General features: G+C 46.4%; 1 protein-coding gene across 6 annotated transcripts in view; it reads left to right on the top strand.

The window, feature by feature from the left end:
- Positions 1-747: 747 nt before the first annotated feature.
- TRERF1 (transcriptional regulating factor 1) overlaps positions 748-17,458 on the top strand; it is a 196,687-nt gene continuing 179,976 nt past the window's right edge. For 4 of the 6 annotated variants that reach the window (XM_061196213.1, XM_061196219.1, XM_061196220.1 and 1 more), the window contains exons 1-2: positions 1,100-1,236; positions 1,653-1,738. The gene's annotated coding sequence lies outside the window, so the exon portion shown is untranslated. Of the gene's footprint in view, positions 805-1,099; positions 1,237-1,652; positions 1,739-17,458 lie in introns of those variants that run through there. The other 2 variants (XM_061196217.1, XM_061196214.1) reach the window with 2 other exon arrangements.

Genomic DNA, 17,458 nt, shown 5'->3' on the forward strand with positions numbered 1-17,458 from the left:
TCCAAGCCCCTTCCCGGGAGCCTCAGCCTCTCTCCCAGCCCCACCGAAGCCGGGATGCAGCGGAGGGTAGGCGCAGACCGTTTCCCCTAAGCCCACCTAGACCTTGGCATCTTTGCAACCCCTTAAAAAATAAACATAAAACCCAAACCCCAGTCGTTAGATTACAAAGCGCGTTACAATAACCGGGACGGCTACGCAGGAAACAATCCTGCACTGGTCCGGGTCTCAGGCGGCAGCTTCCCGGCCACGCCACCTTCTCCCGGGCCTCGATTTTCCGGCCTCGCCAGAGAGTCTGCCACACCCCGGGGCTGACAGGTCCCGCGCGGGGCCGCAACTTGGTCCGCAACCCCTGCCCCATCCACGTCCAGAGTCTCGCCAGCCTACAAAAGGTGCAACCTCACGTACAGGCAGAGCACACAGATAAGGTCGGCAGCGCACGCCAGGGAGGCTGCAAACAATGCGCCGGACGGCCAGCGCCGGCCAAAGCGCGGCGCCCCGGGGGACAGGGGGCGCGGGCGGGGGCCGCGGCGGAGGACCCGCCGGCCGCGGCGCTGGACACCTTACTTCCTGCTTCCCCGCCCGCGGCCAGACCCAGCTCTGCGGAGGGATATCTTTCCCCTCCTCTGTCCCTCTCTCTCCCTTCCCCCGCCTCCCCTCCTTTCTGCTTCTGCTCCCCCCGCACCACCCCGCCTTTCTCCTTTTGCAAGAAAATAATTTGACAGTCGATTTGCTGACAGGGGAGGAATTTGCATCCTGGATTAAAAAAAAAAAAGGCCGAGAGGAGCTTGGGAACGGTTGCTAGGGGTGGGTAATGGGTGAAAAAAGGGGGCTCCGGGGAGCGGATAAGGAGGGTTAAGGGAGGGGGCGAGGGTGGGGAGCAATGCAAAAGGTAAGGCCAGGTTACAGCGGCTCGGCCCCGAGTGGGCTGCGGCCGGGGGAGGGGCGAGAGATACATATGTATTTCTGTCTCCCTAGCACACCCCCTTCCCTCTAAGCGATGGCTGAGAGGCGGTGCATGCAGATGGGGAGTAAGTTTCCTGAAGGGGAGGGTGGATGCACGCGCGCGGCCCCGCGCTGCAAATTTCCACCGGGGAGGGAGAGTGGCTGGATGCAGAGAGTTTGGAGTTGCTTGCGGCGGAGGGCAGGAAGGGGAGCAGGGCCGGGAAAGGGGGCTGGCGGGCGCTATATCTGGGAGTAAGTTTCCAGGATCAGGAGAGCCTGCACGCTTTCTCGCTAGTAAGTTTCTGGCTGGGGAGGGCGCGTGGGGAGGAGGAGAGGGAGGGGTGCATGTATATAGAAGGGGGGGAGGGGGGAGCAGATTTCCTGCGGGGAGGCTGAATGCATATGGAGAGTAGATTTCCTGAAGGGAGGGTGGAGGCGTAGACGGACCGAGTAAGTTTCTTGCTGGGGTGGTGGCGGAGGTGGTGTGTTGGTGCTCTGAAAACCCGGAGCTTCCTACCCTGGGTGGGGGAGCACGCTGTTGGGGGGGGGCCGTGAAGGGCCAGGTTCCCTGCTGGGGGGGGGCCTTGCATCTGGGGAGTATGTTTCCTGGCGGAGCGATATTTGTTTACAGGCTGAGGGCAGTACTGTAAGTGAGTAGCGCTTCGAGAAGGCGGCTCTGACATAAATTAATATTGAAATTACTCCATCAGCTCTGCTCGCCCCCCCATCTCACCCCCCAAGCGAAGACTGGTCTTCTTGTCGGATTGCCCATGCACTTGTTGCAGAAACAGCCAAGGTAGGCAAGAAGCTTATTAAGTTTCATTTTAAAAAAATTAGTTGGGGGATGCTCCGTGAGAAGACGGGGGAGGGGAAGAGAAAAGTAGGGGGACGGATTAGGAGAAGTCTCCCCCCACTTCTTTACTTTCAGTATGTTAGCAGGGCCTTCTCTGCTTGCCTTCTTCCCTCTTCCCTCTCTGCGCTGCAGAACATCCCAGCAAAGGGGGGAGGGGTGAGGTGGGCGCTATAATTGGCAGACCCGGCTTAAAGGGGGGGGGGGCTTGCAACTGAAGATTGTGTTGTTATAAAGCCTTCATTATTCCAGCCAAGAAACCGCAGGACCCTAGGGATGTGCCTTTTGGGGTTTTTGACATGATGCATATGTGTATGTATACGCTCCTGAGGGCTCTTCGGGGGCTGGGTACTCCGCAGAAGTTAAAGTGGCCACCCAGATGGGAGAAATGTGTAAGGGAGTAAACCTGCCCCTTGACTCCCCAACTTCAGTTCGGGAGACTGTGAAGTTACTGCCGGTGGTCTAAAGAAATAGATGTTAAAAAAACAGCATAAAACCACCCATTCACTGGCAGAGGCCGAGAGCACCTGGCGGGCAGCCTCTGGCCAGCACTGGGCTGGAGCATGTGCGCCTGCCATCCTTAGGTTAAAAGAAAATGACTTCTGGTTCCTCCGTGTGCCTTCGACTGGCCCGTTAGAGCCAGCTTTGTGGAAACTCTTCCCCACACTAGACGCGGCTTTGGCAAGTGAACGTGTTGAAGCGGGTTGCTAACAGCATGGCCCCGGCTGTCTTGTGAAGTGCATGGAAGTGATGTTTAAGAATGACGGATCCAGGGATGGCTGAAGAGTTCTTTTAAAAAAATGCCGGCTGTTTGCACTTTTTTGCAGGCCATGGAGCAGAGCTTTAAGAAAGGAGTTTTAAGTTGTCCCAATTGGTACCAACCTTCTGCATCATAGACTGTCTCAAGAAAGCAGTCTGGTGATGGAAAATGTGGTTTTGGTGCTCGCTGGAAGGATAACAACCAGGAGTATTCAGCCCTTAACTAGTTAACCAGCCCTCTTTGCTTCTCTATGCCTCTTTTCCTGGTCCTCAGCCTACTGGTTTCTGCAGATGAGTTGTAGGTCTTGGCTGTCAGGTACCTTCATTAGGCTGGGAGCTTTATTTATTTCCTTTTTCTTTTTTTTTTTTCTTTAATTGAAGTATAATTGACTTAACAGCACTGTGTTAGTTTCAGTTGCATAACATAGAGATTTGATATTTTTATACATTATGAAATGATTGCCACCATAAGTATGCTAGGAGTTTTAACTTGGCCAGGATAATTTTAGCACCAGGGATTCAAACCCAGACAAGTTTAGTAGAGTCAGGGAGTGAACACTAGGCAGTGTGGTTAACTAAAGTGAGTTAAGCTTTCTGCAGTGCTATAGACAGGCTCAATACTAGCAGGGGAGAAAATGGGTTTTAAAAAAAATGATCTCTTTACATGTCACTGATGGACAGTGGTTTGTTTTTTTTTTTCCTTCCTTTCTGTCATCAGATTTCCAGATTGAGAATTTGATTTTTGGCAACTTGAGAGTTGAGTTAGTTGGGAATTCAATATTATTGCCACTTATCAAATGTTCCTAACTAGGCATTTGTTAAACAAATTAGCTATGATTTTTCCCCTGCTGAAAATCTGCTTCTGGTTGATATATATGCTGGGAAGGTAAACAGAATCTTTATGTGTGTTTATCCCAAGGTAGGGAAACTATTTACATGTCTACCCTCCAAGCCAAGAGTAGTCATTCAGTTTTTTTTTTTTTAATTTATGAGATTTATTTTATTGTCTTTCTTTGGCCATTAATCAAGTCACAGTAGCTTTTTTTCCCCTCTTCTGCTGAGAATGTTCTGTGGTAATAAAGGTTTGAAGGCCCATGAATCATAATTCATTCTTTTAAAAATATTGTCAGGATTTGATTTATAGGAATTGATACCGGGAGTGACACACCTCTTTGGGCTCCGCCCTTTTAGGCATGTCCATTTTCGCCAAAGAATTGTTTAAGAAGCCAGCTTAACATGTCAAAAAAGAGCATTTCCCTTCTGCTTTATGGGCACTGAGAAGATTAATTTTGCAGGTTCCATAGTAAGCATGGGTCTTTTCACAGCTTGGTAAGCAGGCTTCCACATAGCAGGCATGTGGTAATATCACATAGCATTTATGTGAGCTTGCTGTGAAAACACTTGTTCTATGAACTGTGTGGAAACTACTCAGTTTTGCCTCCATTAACCCACTTGGGCCTGTGGTTTTTGTCGAGGTGGGAGCTTTCACTGTAAGCGAGGGGACAGACTGTAGTGTTCTTTGCTGCTTATATAATAAAATGTGTGGTCACAGAAACAAGCTTACTTAAAATTCTTTTTCTCCTACTCTGATGGGTGGATTGGTCATAATAATTGAAAACATCAGAGGTGTTTTTTGGGAAAGTCTGAGGATTCTCCGTAAAGTTGATTAATCAGAACATGTTAAAATTGTGTTCAGCAGTTGGCTCAGTTTACAGTATTTGTAAAATGACAAAGAACTTTTAAGGTGGTTTTATTCTCAAGGCAGGAGCACAGCGTCACTGGAAGAAAAAGTGGGGAGGGTACCAGTCCAGCCATTTCTGGACTTCAGAGTTTTTATCTTAAAAACGCATGGTTTGATCCGTGAGTTCCATCCATATCTGAAATTCTGTGACTCAGTCTTGTGAAGAAAAGTCTCAAGAGATCTCCACAGTCTGTCTCTTCCTGGGCCAACGGCCAAATTGCCTCATGGACTTGGGCGAGTTGATTAACTTCTCTTTTTGTCTTCTCATGGAGAGAGTGGATTTACACCTTGGCATTCCAAAAAGGACTCTTGAGTGGCTTGGTAATCTTGACCGTCAAATGCAAGAAAATGCTTATGAAAGTCTGCCACCGTCTTGGGAAAAAAAAAAAGTGCATGGTTGAGTCCCAATTATACGTGCTAATAGAGAGTGGGGCATATAATCCCAGGCACCAAAAATAATTTCAGTTCATCTTGGAAGTTTTCCCCTCCAGCCAGCTGGTTCACCTGCCTAATTATGCCTGGTCAAGTCTAAGGTTAATTGAGCTGTTAATCCCAGGCAGCAAGGGGAGGTAGTCTTGGGAGGAGTGGGAGACCAGAAAGCCTAGTGTAGCTTTACCCACTTTCTGTGGAGAATTCACATGTGGGTAATTGGGATTTGGTCGTATATTTGTGATAAGGTTCAAAATAATGATATTGTATTACTGTCACTTCTGGGATATCACATATTTCACCACGGGCACTTTTGGAGGAAAAGCTCTTGATGTTTTTATTGATTTTGAGCATTGACATGAGAAGTAAGGATCCAGACAAGTGGCTCAGACCCCAGGCAGTAGAGATGGGTGCTGATTGCTCTAAAAGCAGTTGACTTCATAAAACTGTGTGATTTAGGGAGGAGAATCAGCTGGAATCTTGTGGATTAATAATATTTCTGAATTTGCATGTTGGAGGGGAACCAATGAAATAAAAGGGAAACTAAAACATAGTTGATTTCCTTTGTGGGGAGAGGGAGACCAGAGCAGCTGGAGTCCGGATATTGGCATGTTTTTCAGCAAGGATACTGTGGCATCTTAAGGCATAACAGAGTCCTGGTAACATGAGTTTGATCCCATGGCTCTCTTCTGGGTTAAAGAAAATACACACCAAAAAGCTTCTGTGGTATTTTCTAAAGATGTTTAAGTTCTCAAGGCAGCTGCTTGTAGGGTCTTCTGGTTAATTGGGGTTTACTGAAGAAACATGATTTTTACTTTTTCCTCATGGAAGACAACAAGCTGGGGATGAGTGGGGTATACTGAGCTATTGGGCTGTTGGTTTAGCAACATTAAAAACATACTTTTTTGACAGAGAGGAAGGGGAAAAAGAACTTGTGTACCTAAATGGTAACCAAGGGCTTGTAGGAGGTTAACAGTTACTTTTGTGCTGTGACTGGATCTGGTTTATTCATGTGTACATTTGGCAGCTACTTATTGAGCACCTACTATTTGCTAAGCACTGTGTTACCGCTCTGGGTATACACTGATAATTAAAAGACATAATCATCTTCCTCTACCCATCCCCCACTCCACCGCCTAGCCTATAGTCCAGAGGGGAGGCAGACATGTAAAGAAATATATCTTGCAAAATGTGGTAAATGCTCAGATGAAACCACAGGGAGCAGTGACCTGCAGTTACTTAGTTAAAGTAGCCTAGAAAAGCCTCTCTGAGGATTGGGGGTGGGGGAAGACAGAGAGCATCAGGCAGAGAGAGGAGGGCCTGTGTGGAAGGACTTTGGCCTTGCGGGGGGTGGACTAAAAAGAGACACAGGTGGACAAGGGGGCAGGTGGAGAGGGCAGCATGAGATGATCGTGCAGGACTCGGGGCCTTGGAAAGGTTTGGGTTTCATTTGAAGGGTAGTGGGAAGCCACTGGAAGTTTGCAGTGGAAAGTGACACCCCCTAACTCGTGTTTAAAGGGGGTGGCATTGGTGGAGAGGGCAGGTGTGGAATTGGGGAATGCAATAAAAAGGCATTTGGAGCAGGCCAGGTGGGGAGGTGACAGGAGGTGAATGCAGGGGAGCAGGTGGGTGTGAGATGCTTATTAGAGGTAGAATGGGCAGGGCTTGCTGATGGATTTGGTGGAGGTTGGGGAGGAGGAATCTAATAACTGAGGTTTCTGACTGAGCAGTTGGGTAGATATGGGTGGTGCTTTTTGCTGAGATGGGGGCGAGGGAGAGTCTCGGGGAGCAGAATCAAGTGATTTCAGTTTGGACACCGCTAAGTTTGAGATGCCTGTTAGACTCAAGGTGGAGATGTTAAGCTTGCAGTCTGATATAATGTCCAGCGCCAGAGGTATGGCCAGGCAGGAGATAAAAATGTGGGAACCATCAACTAAGGGGTGGTATTTAAATCCAGGAGACTGGATGAGGTGCTCTAAGGAGTCTGTTGAGAGAAGAAAAGGCTGTGTGTGTGTGTGTGTGTGTGTGTGTGTGTGTGTGTATGTGTTGGGTCAGGGTGAGTGTTAAATGTTTCATGAGTTTAAGGTCAGAAAAGTCACCACTGGATTTGGCAAAATGGAAGCCATTATCGACTTTGCAAAGAACAGTTTGAGTGGAGCAATGGATTGGGTGAGAGCAAGATCGGAGGGGTTGGGAGGGGAATAGGAAGTGAAGAACTGGGAGTAGCATGTGTAGACAACTTTGGGGCAAAATTTGGCTGTGAAAGGGGGGCAGAGAAATGGAGGGGGAGCTTGGAAGCACATGTGTGTAGAGGGAAGGGTTTTGGGGGCGGTGCTGCTGGTCTGTGTGTGTGATGATGGGAAAGACTAGTGGAGAGGGAGGGATTGTTCAAGAGCAATGGGTTGGGTCACCTGAGCAAAAGCCATTGAGAAAGTCTGTGGGGAAGATCTGGCCTTGGCTGGGGGAGGAACACTTCCTTCATGATGACCGGAGGGAAGATCCAAGAAGAGTGAAGGTGCAGGTGAGGGAAGGGTGGGGAGTGGTGCTGGGGCACAGGTGCTCTGTCTCTACAGGCTGAGGCCGCGCTAGCCTTGGGCAGGGGTTTGGGCTCGGGCTTTGACACCAGCCAGAGACGACAAGGGTTAAGACTGCATCAGAAAATTGTACTGCATTTTTCTGAACATTTGACTGCATTACTGAGCAGTACAAAGGAAAGACCGGATTCTTTCGCTTGGGGAAAAGAGCCTTCAGTTAAAGTAATTTGGGCCTTATATTAGATTTATTTGAAAACTATGATTGGGAGAGACATCTGTGATTTGCAGCCCTGTTCAAAAGTTGGTGGCCACTGTGTTGTACGTTTTGAGCAAGGAAAAAAAAAAAAAGGCGAAAGGGCTACTTCTACTTCAGGCGGCCTTTCACAAAAATAGGCCATAGACTGCCCTGCTTGCCCTAGTGGCCTCAACGATGGGGTCTGTATGGCAGGTGAGTGGGTGAGCAGAGAGTCGGAAGACCTGGGTTGGGGTCCAGCCCCGTCGTATGGCTCTGGACAAGTCAGCCTCCGAGTCTGTCTCCGCATCTGTAAAAGGAGGGTGATACCATCTGTCGCCTCTTCTCCGAGAGTTGTGAGGACTGAATCAGATAATGTACGCAAAGTGCGATGTAAACTGTAAGAGGCATCGCACACAGGCGGCAGTGAGGTGCAGTGATCTTCAGCCGGATCTCCTTTTAGATGTGAAACCTGACAACCAATGAAAAACTGCCGTGAGTTCCCTAAAGCTTCTGCTAAAAACCCCGTTCACCGTGTCTACTCTCACTCTTGTTCCCTCCTTGTAGCCACTTTCTGTTTGGGGTTTTCAAGTCCTCTGTGATTTCTTTCAGCGAAACTGGTCTTACTGTTGGAAGGCTGGCATCAGAAAAGCTGGCTGTGAAATGCCAGTCTGTATAGGTTCACACTCTGATTCCATATATAGAGTTTGAGACCTGCCCAAAGGTCCAAATGAACTTGGTTTGTGAACTTGGTGCAGGGGAACCTTGAACCCACCCAAGAATCCCAACTGTGGTCCAGTGGTCTTAGCAGTGATTCATTTGCCTTCCAAGTTTGTTTTGCAAATGAGAACTGTTCTATAAAGCTGAGTCTACCTTACGGTCCTTAGCCTTTAGTCTTACTGTGTATGCTGGAAAGTCATTTCTAGTTTTAAAAAGCAACCAATGCTTTTTACTAATTGGACTCTGGCCTCTGCCTAAGAGGGTGATGCTTTATTTATTTATTAAAATTAATTTTTACTATGAAAAAACGTTAAACACACACAAAAGCAGACAGACTAGTATAATGAACTCCGTTGTGCCCATCACCTAGATTCAGCAGTTAGTGAGATTTTGCACACCTGTGGATAAGAAGACTTCTTCCTGTATTTGTAAAATAAACACAAGTTATCAGTTTTGAGAGATCAGTGGAACTGATATCAATTTGGTTTCATAGAGAGGGAAAATAACGAAAAATCAGAGAGCGAGAGATGAAATGGGTGACATCATTGTAATAACCAGTGTTTACATAGCATGTTATGGGTCCAAAGCCTCTTTGGCATGTCTTATTTTAACTGTCTTGCAACAACCATAGGAGGTAGATATTATTTTCATTTTACAGCTGAGGAAAGTGAGGCTCAAGAAGTAGAATTGAAAAAATATAAGTAAGTGATTAACCCAGAGTCACATGTCCAGCCAGCATTCAGAGCCCTAGTTTAATGCCAGAATTTGAATGGTCTCCAAATTTTGTGCACTCTCAGATAATGCTATATGGTATTCAATAAGAGATGTGGTACAGAATATATGCAAAGGATCATGGAGACCAGGAAGATCATCTGGGAATTTGGGGCTTAGAACTCAGCGACCTTAGCTGGAAATACTCAGATGATTTAAGCATGTTTTGGGCATTACATTTGTCAAAAAATTGAATTGTCTGGCTCGTGCTGGAGCACACAGCTTTAAGGCTGCTTCAAAATGAAAGCCCAAACTTGACTTTAACAGATCTAGTGGCTATTCTTCATTAGCCTCCTACTCTCAGCCCTGTCCCCTCTGTGGAGCCCTTCCGTGGTCATTTCTAGAGATTGTGGCCTTTAGTCTGCAGGCTCTGGCTTTGAACACACGGGGCCTAGAGCAGGTTGCCACCTGGGTGAGGCTTCCTGAGGGCCCCCTAGGGTTCTTTGTCGTTACAGAGGCTATAACAGAGGCTTCTCTGAGAGCCTCTCCTCATCTTTGGGAAACCGCCTCCAACCCAGCTTCTTTGGAAGATTTTTTAAAAAAGAAAAAGAAAAAAGAATGGAGTTGATGCCCAAGGAGTTGGGTTTTTTTGGATTTTTTTTTAATCTTTTTTTTTTAAACATCTTTACTGGAGTATAATTGCTTTACAATGGTGTGTTAGTTTCTGCTGTATAACAAAGTGATCAGCTATACCTGTACATATATCCCCATATCCAAGGAGTTTTAATAGGAGTGACATTTGAGTTCCCTCTTTGGTCATCACAATGGAAGATACCAAACTCTCTTAAAATTCAACTGAAGGCTACCTGTAATGAGCTGATTCTCAAGTGCTGGGACTTGTTCACGTCTCTGTTTTAGTTGGGTGAACACACGTGAGCTGAGGGGTTTTCAAGGGGAGCCAGTGTAGGTAAGGACATTCAGCGGCCTCTTTCCTTTTGAAGAGTCTGAGCTTCTTTAGAGACCAGCATGGAATTCCAGCAATTTCATTGTGCACATACTCATTCCTTAAGTCTTTCTTGAGGGCTCTGTGTGCCTGGTCGGGGGCCAGACTGGGGGGTGGGCTAGAGGGGGGATGCCCTTGGGCTCCTGCAGCCCTTGGCTCACAGGGCTGTTGTCATCCTGACCACTGGGCGTGTCCTTGACTCTTTCTAGACTGCCCTGGGAGGGCAGAACTGGGTCATCACTCAATTTTGCACCCCCATCACCTAGTACAGAGCCTGGCGCTAGTTAGTACAGTATAAATGCTTACAGCTCCTTTGTTGCTTTGGTTTTGCCTCTCTGGTTCTCTCCCCATCGGTTCTCGTTGGAGGGAGAAATCCGGGCCTCTCTGCCACCAGGGTCAGCTCTTGCAGCCGCTGAAGGAGACCAGACTGGAGAAATGTTTCCTTCCCCCTTGCCTTTCTGGCCTGGCAGCCTTTAGCTGGGGTGGTTTAACTCAGATGCAAATGTGGCCCCATCCCCCATCTCTTTTAATAAGTGACATTTTGTTGAATCACTTATTCAAGGCCTTATCTATATTTCTGTCTGTGCTGGCTTAGTCAAAATAGGAAAGAGTGAATATTAGATTCCTTCGCCCATCCCCTCCTCCCTCCCCTTTAAGCAACTCTACGTAAGATTCCTGATAGGGGAGGGGTGATGTGTCCTTGAAGTAGTAAAAGCTGCCTGCAGAAAAAATGTGGAGGGCTTTGACTTGTAGCGAATGCTGTTTTTCAGCAGCTGTGATTTTTCCATTTTTCTTTTTCTTTCTGTTTTGATTAGTGGAACTCATTGTGCTCCGGGGTTGGGATTGCGTTGGGGGAGGGTGCAGAGGGAACAACATTTACTGGGAGAGCTCAAGTTGGGGAGGAGGAAGGAGAGAAGGGATTTATTGAAAATATATGTCTACTTCTGCTGTGATAAAGCAGCAGGCATGTAAAAATGCAACCGGGAAATCATTATTGTGGTAATGTAGGCAGAGCTCTGCTCTCTCATTAACGGAGCTTAGCCCACGTGGAGGAGGGGCTGCCTGGCTGCTTTGAGGGTTGGGGTATTCAGTAATAGCGGAGACTCAGGGGATTGTCCCCATCCCCCAGTGCTCACCCCCTCCAGCTGCCTTCTCCTTTCTTTCTCCAGTCAGTTTGTAACCTTTTAAAGGCCGCTTGTTGGATTTCATGGTCTCCTTCCTCACCCCTGCCACCCCAAAATGCTGTGAGAACTGTTTAATTTTTAAAGTTAGAGGGAATTAAAATACATTTTCCCTTGGGGACTCGAGGAGATTTTTGGCAACACATTGTGAGTCAGAGATTGGATTATACCCCTTGCATCCCAGGGAACATCACGAAGAGCCGACTTAGGGGCTCAGGAATTTGCATATGCCGTGGGGTACCGAAGTGAGGGTTCCACATCGCTTTAGGAGCGGTAGCTACTGCTTATAGACAGCTTACTGTGTGGCTGGCCTCATGCAGATGTGTCAGGCATTTCATCTGCACAACAATTGTAAGAGGCAGATGTGATGCCTACTTTACACTTGAGGAAACTGAGGCTTCGAGCATTTCAGCAACGTGTTTAAGGACATTCAGGGGCTCCGTTGCCCAGCTGGTCTCCAGACCTAGGACTGACTCCAAAGACTGGCTCCTGATCACTAGGCTATGCTGCCGTTAAAAATTGGCTAGTCACCTTCCTTGTATAGGTCTCTAGATTCTAGAAACTTGGGGAAAATAGAGCCACCCTAAGGCCTGCCAATGACAGTTAAGGGTAGAGTGCTCAGGACAGTCATGAGAACCTTTCCTGAGCTCCTGGACAGAGCTGTCATTCTAAGGAAAGTCAAGTTTAGGGGCTCACATCTTTGTTCGAAGAGGTGAATGCCCTCCCCCCCATCCCTGCCAGGCTATGGTCCCTTTGCTGACAACTCACTTGTTCATTAGGCATTTACTGACTGCCTCCCATGTGCTGGGATTTTCCCGGTGGCTAGAAATACTAGGACAAATAAGAGAAGGTGCTCAGAGTCTAGTGGAGGACTGTTACGAGGATACATAAGTAAGATACCCAGTGATGCCTGCCTAGAAAAAGACAAAACTTCAGAAATAGTAAGTAGGAGGGAAGTCTTCAGAGAGAGGTGGTACTTGGGTGGGTTGTGTGGGTCCAGCGGGGGCTTACAGGTAGACAAGGGAGAGGAGACAGCTGATGGCCTGGTGAGTATAGGAAACCACATACAGTCTGGCCTTACTGCAGCACCACTTCAACTTCAGGGCTTACCTGTCTAGTTTCATTTTCCATCGCCCTCAGTTGAATGCTCGAGAACGGTGCCGTCCAGCATGGTAGCCATTAACTATTCATGGCGAGTTAAATTTAATTTAAAAATAAATAAAATTAAAAATTCAGTTCCCCAGTTGCACTAGCCACGTGTCAAGTGCTCAATAGCCACACACCGCTAGTGGCTGCCATATTGGAGAGCGTAAATGTAGAACATTTCCATTAGTGCAGAAGTTCTGTCAGATAGCACTGCTCACAAACTTTGCTCTGAGGTGTTTTTCAGCGTGGAATGTTCCCTCCATTGCCCCTCACCTGGCTCACTCCCACTTCCTCCAGAGGCCTTCCCTAAACAGCCCGGCTGGGCTTCCATCCCACTGTCCATCTCGACTGCAATGCTCCGTTTCTGTGTCTGTCTCCCCAGCATGACTTTCAGCTTCTTAAAGGCATGAACTAGGTCTTGTTCATCTGTGTCATGTCTTGTTTATCATTGTGTCCTCAGCACCCAGCTGGGGCCCGGCACCTAGGGAGTTCTCAATGGCATTTGCAGGTGATGAGGCTGGAGGAGCAAGCAAGGGATTGGGCAGGGGGGACCCAGTGCCACGTTATGGAGCTTGGTCTTGACCCTGTAGGCCGTGGGGGAGTCACTGAAGGGTTTGGGGTGTGGGAGCAATGGGGTCACATCAGAGTTATATATTAGAAAGATTACTCTGAGAGGTGTGGAGGGCAGGCTGGCTTGGCTGAGCCTGCAGGCCAAGAGATCAGTTAGGAAAGTGTTAGAAGCACAGGGGCAAGAGGGCTAAGGGTCTGGACTTCGTAGGCTGTGGCAGTGATGTTGAAAGAATAGCATCACCATCTTGCCAAGTCAGGGCCTCCTACCATTTCTCTTTCCATATTAGCTGCTCTTTTCCATTTCTGAGGGAAACTGCAAAAAGAATTCCCTTTCACTTCTTCTGGGTCCCCAATCCCTTTCCCTTTTGAGGCCCCCGGCCACATACTCGGAAATGTTCCCTGTCCACTCTCCACTTTGTTGGTGGCTGCCCTCTTTCCACCTCCCCTTCCGCCCTGTCCCCACCTGTTCATTTCCCTCCAGGGAATGTCTCACTCTGGGTCGTCCCATGTCTGAATTTATGATCAAATCTGAGCAGAAGCGCAGAGCACAGAGGCTGGGGTTTCAGCCTTCTGTCTTTGACAACCCATGCCAGGTTCTTCTCCGAGGACACTTTTGGGGGCTTAAATTTAAGAAGCCTGTAGAGAGTTTTGAAAAGGAGTCTAGGATGTAACTGAGATCAATCCAGTGTCTCTGAGATAGTTAAGAAGGAACCAGGATGGTGGAGTTTAGAGAAGCATAAGAGGATTCTTTTCTTTCAGAAGGTGAGGCTGTGTGCTCTGGCGGTGGTGACCTTGCATTGTGCATGTTTGGGGATAGGATGCATTTCAAAGCGTAACAGCTACCTAATAAGTGCAAAAGCATGCCATCATTTTACATATGTTACCTCGTTTAATCCTCAAAGCAACTCCATGAGGAAGGCATTATTATCCCCATTATACAAGTGAGGAAATGGCGGCACCGAGGGATGTAGTGCTTGGGCCTGAACACGCTCTCAGCTCTGCCCCAATTGTTCTACATGATTTGAGGGAACGGTTGGTGGGCAGACCTTTGACCAGAGCTGGAGTGGCATTCATGACCTCGGGAAAGTCACTTCACCTTCCTAAACTTCTGTTTCCTGAGATAGTCACATCTACTTGAATGGGTCATTGGGAAGATTAAGGGCAGAATATACGTAAAAATTAGCACCTCGTCAGCCAGAGGGTAACACGTATTTGTGGAATGGAAGAGTCCATAGTCTTGGCTCATCCCCTTTCCCTGGTCAGAATGTCATGCTCAGATTTGCAAATGTTCTCCTGCTTGTAAAGCCTGGGGAAGACATGATTCAAAGCTTCTTTAGAGCTGAGACTTTTTCACTGAAATCGTGTACGTGGTAAGTGAAAAGAGTACATAAAACTTTCTTTTGGAGAAGGAGACTATAAATAGTACATGGTGATCATAGGGAATCCAGAAAATATCGACAGTTCTAAGGAAGAAAATAAAAATTGTCTTTAATTTCTTCCTGTGGGCTTCCCTGGTGGCACAGTGGTTAAGAATCCGCCTGCCATTGCAGGGGACATGGGTTCGAGCCCTGGTCCGGGAAGATCCCACATGCCGCGGAGCAACTAAGCCCGTGCGCCACAACTACTGAGCCTGTGCTCTAGAGCCCGCGAGCCACAGCTACTGAGTCCGCGAGCCTAGAGCCCGTGCTCTGCAACAAGAGAAGCCACTGCAACGAGAAGCCCGCGCACCGCAACGAAGAGTAGCCCCTGCTCGCCGCAGCGACGAAGACCCAACACAGCCAAAAATAAAAATAAATAAAATAAATTTATATTAAAAAAAATCTTATATTCCTTCCTGTTAACATTTTAATAATTTCCATCCAGTATTTTTTTGAGGCAGTGTAGTCTAGTGATTAAAAGTATAAGTTCTGGAATCAGACTGCTTGGGTTTGAATCCAGGATCCTTCACTTACTGGAAATAATAACGATGACTTGTTAGGACTGGGTGAGATGAGATGAGATGATACATGTAAAACATTTGGGGCTGTGCCTGGCAGATAGTAAATTCTCAAGAAACATTAGCTATATATTGTGCTTTAAAAATAGTATGGGGGTTATCCTGCATATGCTTTAATATCTAGCTCATTAAATGTTCTTGGGAAACATTTTTTCTAAAATAGTTGTTTAGTATCCTCTTATTTAGATTCTGTGTTCAGTAAATATTTATGTAGCACCTACTGTGTACCAGGCACTGGGTCCCCTAATTTAACTAGTCATTATTATTAGAAATTTAGGACTTCCCTGGTGACGCAGTGGTTAAGAATCCACCTGCCATGGAGAACAGTATGGAGGTTCCTTAAAAAACTAAAAATAGAACTACCATATGACCCAGCAATCCCACTACTGGGCATATACCCTGAGAAAACCATAATTCAGAAAGAGTCATGTACCAAAATATTCATTGCAGCTCTGTTTACAATAGCCAGGACATGGAAGCAACCTAGGTGTCCATCATCGGATGAATGGATAAAGAAGATGTGGCACATATATACAATGGAATATTACTCAGCCATAAAAAGAAATGAAATGGAGGTGTTTGTAATGAGGTGGATGGAGTTAGAGTCTGTCATACAGAGTGAAGTAAGTCAGAAAGAGAAAAACAAATACAGTATTCTAACACATATATATGGAATCTAAGGGGAAAAAAAAAAGAGGTCATGAAGAACCTAGTGGCAAGATGGGAATAAAGACACAGACCTACTAGAGAATGGACTTGAGGATATGGGGAGGGGGAGGGGTGAGATGTGACAGGGTGAGAGAGTGTCATGGACATATATACACTACCAAATGTAAAATAGATAACTAGTGGGAAGCAGCCGCATAGCACAGGGAGATCAGCTCGGTGCTTTGTGACCACCTAGAGGGGTGGGATAGGGAGGGTGGGAGGGAGGGAGATGCAAGAGGGAAGAGATATGGCAACATATGTATATGTGTAACTGATTCACTTTGTTGTAAAGCAGAAGCTAGCACACCATTGTAAAGCAATTATACTTCAATAAAGATGTTTAAAAAAAAAAAAAAAAAAAAAAAAAAAAAAAGAATCCACCTGCCAATGCAGGGGGCACGGGTTTGAGCCCTGGTGCAGGAAGATCCCACATGCCGTGGAGCAACTAAGCCCGTGTGCCACAACTACCGAGCCCACGTGCCACAACTGCTGAAGCCGGTGCACCTAGAGCCTGTGCTCCACAACAAGAGAAGCCACCACAATGAGAAGCCTGCGCACCGCAATGAAGAGTAGCCCCCACTCGCCGCAACTAGAGAAAGCCCGCGCACAGCAACAAAGACCCAACACAGCCAAAAACAGATAATTAAATTAATTAATTAAAAAAAAAAGAAATTTAGCTTGTTTATCATTTTTGATTATTATAAATAGTGCTTTGATGAACATAGATCATAGAACATAGATGTACATAGATGTTTGATCACATCTCAGATTATTTTCTTAGGCTAAATTCCTGGAAAGGAGAATTACTGTGTTAAAGAGAGTGGGCGTTTTTAAGGTTCTTGATAAGATTTCCTAATTGTTCTTCACACAGTTTTAAAATTAATTTTCATTTGCACTACCAGCATATGAGAGTACCCACCTCACCCCATCTGCCCTAATATTATTGTTTTTCAAAAAATGGTCATTCTTGTGAGCATGGATTACTCTCTAAGCAATATACATTCCTTTTCTGGGGTGCAGTTTTTTTCTTGCTGCAAGGTGGAGTACAAATGTCTCTTGCTTGATGACTGTTATTATTTATTTATTTTTAAAATTTATTTATTTATTTATTTTTGGCTGTATTGGGTCTTCATTGCTGTGCGCAGGCTTTCTCTCTAGTTGTGGCGAGCAGGGGCTACTCTTCGTTGCAGTGCATGGGCTTCTCATTGTGGTGGCTCCTCTTGTTGCGGAGCACGAGCTCTAGGCGTACGGGCTTCAGTAGTTGTGGCATGCAGGCTCCGTAGTTGCGGTGCACGGGCTTAGTTGCTCCGTGGCATGTGGAATCTTCCCGGACCTGGGCTCGAACCCGTGTCTCCTGCTTTGGCAAGCGGGTTCTTAAGCACTGTGCCACCAGGGAAGCCCCTTGATGACTGTTATTAATTTAGCAAGCTCTTTGGATTTCTGTTGTGGAAAGGCCATGCAGATGACTTGAATTACTCTCAAAAGCGACTCTTTCTGCCGAGTTAGAATTTCCTCATGCTTATTGAGAAGGAAGACTTTAGGAGAGCTCTTTCTATCACGAAACCCAGTGTGAGTGAGCAGTCATTCCACGCCCAGGGCACAGGATATGTCAGATAGCTGGTCTGTAATCGGTAGACAAACGGTATTTTTAGAATAAATGTTGCTAATAATTGACTGCAGAAATACAGGGTCTTGGTTCAATTTTCTAGGAATTTGTTCTTTTTGAAACTTTATAAGAAAATGAAGGCTACTTTCACCTCCTGCAAGTATAAGAAAATAGTGTCTAGTGTTATATGAAACTAAATATTGAGAAAAAAGTTTTTCTACTGAAAATTCCAAAAAGTATAAAGATAATGAAAACCAGTCAGTATTCCATCATCTTGACAGAACCTCAGTTTTAAAAATGGGGTTTCTTTCTAGTATTTTTTTCAATATA

The sequence above is a fragment of the Eubalaena glacialis genome, chromosome 7 (genome assembly GCF_028564815.1).
Source record: "Eubalaena glacialis isolate mEubGla1 chromosome 7, mEubGla1.1.hap2.+ XY, whole genome shotgun sequence".
Lineage (NCBI taxonomy): Eukaryota > Metazoa > Chordata > Mammalia > Artiodactyla > Balaenidae > Eubalaena > Eubalaena glacialis.